The following is a 5,179-nucleotide window of genomic DNA, read 5'->3' on the forward strand; positions in this document are numbered from 1 at the left end:
CTTACTTCAGTCCATAAATGGAGCGTTGAAGTTTGCATACCTTGTCAACATCTTTAGGATCGACAAAACCATTGGGCTGTACCATATGCAACTCTTCCTCAATGTCACCATTAAGGAACCCCATTTTGACATCCATCTGCCAAATTTCATAATTGAAAAATGCAGCGATTGCTAACAAAATTCTCATAGACTTAAGCTTCGCTACAGGTGAGAAAGTCTCATCGTAGTCAACTCCTTGAATTTGTTGGAACCCTTTCGCGACAGGTCGAGCTTTATAGACAGTACTATTGCCATCATCGTCTGTTTTTCTTTTGAAAATCCATATGTTCTCGATAGCCTTACGGCCATCAGGTATGTCCAACAAAAACTTTGCCTTCGGATCTATGATAGAAGGTATACCCAATTGTTTCTTTAGGGTATCCTATGTAGACACATTTTTCCGCTTTGGGTTCAAGCTTGTCAGGTTGTAACTTCTTTACATATGCTTTGGAGCCCCAAACTTTATGGAACGACAACTTAGGTTTCTTACTAAACCACAATTCATACGGTGTCATTTCAACGGATTAGATGGTGCCCTATTTAAAGTGAATGCGGCCTTTTCTAATGCATAACCTTAAAACGATAACAACAAATCTGTAAGAGACATCATAGACCGAACCATATCTAAGAGAGTTTGATTGCGACGTTCGGACACACCATTATGTTGTGGTGTTCCCGACGGTGTCAACTGTGAAAGTATTCTGCATTTCTTTGAAAGCATGCCAAACTCGTAACTCAGATATTCACCTCCGCGATCAGAACGCAGAAACTTAATCTTCTTTGTTACGCTGATTTTCTACTTCACTTTGAAATTCCTTAAACTTCTGAAAAGTTTTGGATTTATGTTTCATAAAGTAGATATACCCATATCTACTCAAGTCATCTGTGACAGTAATAACATAACGATAACCACCGCGCAATGCTACACTCATTGGACCGCACACATCGGTATGTATTATTTCCAACAAGTCTGTAGCTCGTTCCATTATACCAGAGAATGGAGTATTAGTTATTTTTCCCATCAGACATGCTTCACATCTTTCAAGTGATTCAAAATCAAGTGATTCTAGAAGTCCATCGAAATGGATTTTCTTCATGCGCTTCACTCCAATGCAAACAAGATGACATTGCCACATGTATGTAGAATTATCATTCAATTTAATTTGTTTAGCATCAATGTTATGAACATGTGTATCAGTACTATCGAGATTCAATAAGAATAAACCATTCATCTCAGGTGCATGACCATAAAAGATACTATTCATATAAATTGAACAACCATTATTCTGAGACTTGAATGAATAACTGTCTTGCAATAAACAAGATCCAGATATAATGTTCATGGTTAACGCAGGCACCAAATAACAATTATTCAGATTTAAAACTAATCCCGAAGGTAGGTGAAGGGGGAGCGTGCCAACGGCGATCACATCGACCTTGGATCCATTTCCAACGCGCATCGTCAACTCATCCCTCGCTAGTCTTTGTTTATTCTGTAGCTCCTGTTTCAAGTTACAAATATGAGCAACCAGACCAGTATCAAATACCCAGGCACTACTACGATTACTAGTAAGATACACATCAATAACATGTATATAAAATATACCTTTCTTCTTGATGTTGCCGCTCTTCAGATCTGCCAGGTACTGGGAGCAGTTCCGCTTCCAGTGCCCATCGTCTTGCAGTAATAGCACACAATATCAGGCTTGGGGCTAGACTTGGGCTTCTTACAAGGCGCAACAGCTTTCTTGCCGCCCTTCTTGAACTTGCCCTGTTCCTTAGGCTTGCCATGTTTCTTGAAATTGGTGGTCTTATTGACCATCAACACTTGGTGCTCTTTCTTTATCTCCACTTCAGCAATTTTCAGTATTGAGAAGAGTTCATGCAACGTATTGTTCATGCACTGCATATTGTAGTTCACATGAAGTTCTTGTAACTAGGTGGCAGTGATTGGAGGACACGATGAATCCCCAACGCATTAGGAATCATTATTCCCAAATCATGGAGCTTCTTTGCGTGCCAAGACAACGGAGCTGCCCTCTTCCATCTTACAGTTAAAGAACTGTTCAGAGACTTCATAGATTTCCACGGCCGCATGAGTTTCAAATATAATTTTGAGCTCAGTGATTATATCATGAGGGTCGTGGTTCTCAAAGCGCTTCTGAAGCTCTGATTCTAAACCGTACAGGATGACACACTGAACTGTGGAGTACTGATTCTTTCGAGTGAGGTAAACATTTTTTACCTCATCGGGAGCAGTTTCTGCAGGTGGATCACCTAGCGGTGCATCGGGCACATAGGTCAACTTTCCAGCAGTGAGGACAATCCTCATGTTACGGAACCAGTCCGTAAAGTTGCTTCCATTGTTTTTCAGCTTTTCTTTCTCTAGGAATGAATTAAAGTTGATGGTAGGGCCACCATGATCTACAACATATTTGCAAAGAATTTAGACTATGTTTATGATAAATTGAGTTCAATTTTAATTCTTAAATTAACTAGGTGAACTCCCACTCAAAACAACATCCCTCACGTTGTCTTAGTGATTATACACGAACCAAATCCACTACACGAAGTCCGATCTTCACGAGAGAAGATGTAGCTTCAAAGGCGAACAATCAACATGTTCATCATATCATTCATATGACTCATGCTTTACCTTTCGGTATTCCATGTTCCGAGGCCATGTATATACATGCTAGTCTCGTCAAGTTTAACCTTAGTATTAGCATGTGCAAATTTGGCTTGCACCCGTTGTATGCACATATGCACACGTAGAATCTATAACACCCGATCATCACGTGATGCTTCAAAACGACGAGTCTTAACAACGGTGCATAGTAAGGACGGACACTTTATTATCTTGATATTTAGTGAGAGGGGTCATCTTATAGTGCTACCACCGTGATCTAAGCAATATAAGATGCAAAAAGGAATAACATCACATGCAATTCATAATATGTGATATGACATGGCCTTTCTTCTTGTGATTTTGATCTCCATCTCCAAAGCATGAACATGATCTCCATCATCACCAGCATGGCATCAAGGTCAGTGGCGCCGCTTCTTGGTTGTCCATCACTAATTGCAACTATAACAACTACTTGGAATAGAGCTATTACATGATGAATAGACACACATGTATTAACAAAATTTAAAGACAACCATTAGGCTCCTACTAGTTGCCATAATACAATAATGATAATCTCATACATCAAATAAAATCATAATCTCATCATGGCCATATCACATCACATGCCCCTGCAAAAACAAGTTAGACGCCTCTAATTTTCTTTGCATGTTTTACGTGGCTTGGGGATTTCAAATAAGAACCGTTCTTACCTACGAACAAGAACCACAACGCTGATACAAGTGTTGTCAAGTGTAGATTTTAACTGGATCTTAACTATGGTGGGAGAGACAGACACCCGCAAAGCCACTTATGCAATACAAGTTGCATCTAAAGGCGTGGAGCAAGTATCATGTGCGCGGACATGTATGGTTAGCCCGGGCCGCTATATCCCACCATCCCGCAAGATGCAAAGTACACAAAAAGGAAACAAAAACAAGAGCATCGTAGCCCACAAAACCATTGTGTTCTACTCGTGCAACAGATCTACACATAAACACGGCTCTGATACCACTGTAGGGTTCATTGCATAGAAAACAAAAAAAGTTCTACCGCAAAGAAGAATAAAACAAAGATATAATATATGGAAAAGCCAAGATCTAAAATATGAGATATGTGCAACGAGATAGATGAGAACTAACCCTCGAAGATCCAAAGACTTAACGAGATCCAGTCTCGTGGTTCATGAACACAATCCTTCCGGTGCCGCGGTCCGGCAGCACTTCCGTACTCGGTAACACGTACGGAGTCGATGAATACCTTCCTCTCCCCATTCTAGAGGGAAGCGGAGGTAGTAGATCCCCTCGGAATCCCAGCAGCACGACGTGGTGGTGGTGGTGGTGGAGGAGAATTCCTGCAGGGCCCGCCTAAGTCGGAGCAGGAAGAAGCAGGAGAGAGGAGAGGTGGCGGCTAGGTTTAGGGGAAGGGGGAAGTGGCTGGCCACCCCTCCCCTCTTTATATTGTCGGGGGGTCAGCTAGGGTTGCCTTTTTGGCCCCATACCCATGTAGGGCCGGCGCAAGGGGAGGGGGGAAGTTTCCTTCCCGCATGTCTCCCCCTTTTAGGGTTTCCCCTAAACCCTAGGGGGTGGCCGGCATGGGCCTTTAGGCTTGGTGCGCCTAGCCCATTAGGGCTGGGCTGCACCACCTCGGCTCAGGCGGCCCCTCCTGGGGTCGTGGACCCACCTGTTGCCCCTCCGGAACCATCTAGAAACCCTCCGTTCAACCACCGGAAAATTTCCGAACTTTTCCGAACCCCAGAAAATAACTTTTCTTATATGAATCTTATTCTCCAGACCATTCCAGACCTCCTCATGATGTCCTGGATCCCATCCGAGACTCCAAACAATATTTGGTCTCCATCCCATATTCCATATCTACTTAAACAACATCAAACCCTAAGTGTGTCACCCTACGGACGAACTATGCAGACATGATCGAGACACCTCTCCGATCAATAACCAATAGCGGGACCTAGAGATCCATAATGGCTCCCACATATTCAACGAGAACTTCGTGATTGAAAGAACCATTAACATACGATGTTGATTCCCTTTGCCATGCGACACTTTACTTAATTATCCGAGGTTCGATCATCGGTATCTCCATACCTAGTTCAACCTCGTTACCGATAAGTACTCTTTACTCGTACCGTGATTTAACATCCCTTGTGACCTAGTCACATGCTTGCAAGCTAATTGGATGACATTCCACCTAGAGGGCCCAAAGTATATCTATCCGTCATTTGGATGGACAAATCCCACTCTTGATCCATGAGCTTCAACTCATACTTTCAGAACACTTAATGCCACCTTTATAACCACCCAATTACGAAGTGGCATTTGATGTCATCAAAGCATCCATCCGGTGCTAGTGATTAACATGATCTCATGGTCGAAGGATTAGGTTACTATGTATTTGAAAGCTTGCAACAAAACAAACTTAATGGCTTTATCTTATGCTATGCTTACTATGGGTGTGTGTCCATCACATCATTCTCCTAATGATATGATCTTT

Source organism: Lolium rigidum, chromosome 5 (genome assembly GCF_022539505.1).
Source record: "Lolium rigidum isolate FL_2022 chromosome 5, APGP_CSIRO_Lrig_0.1, whole genome shotgun sequence".
NCBI classification, from domain to species: Eukaryota; Viridiplantae; Streptophyta; class Magnoliopsida; order Poales; family Poaceae; genus Lolium; species Lolium rigidum.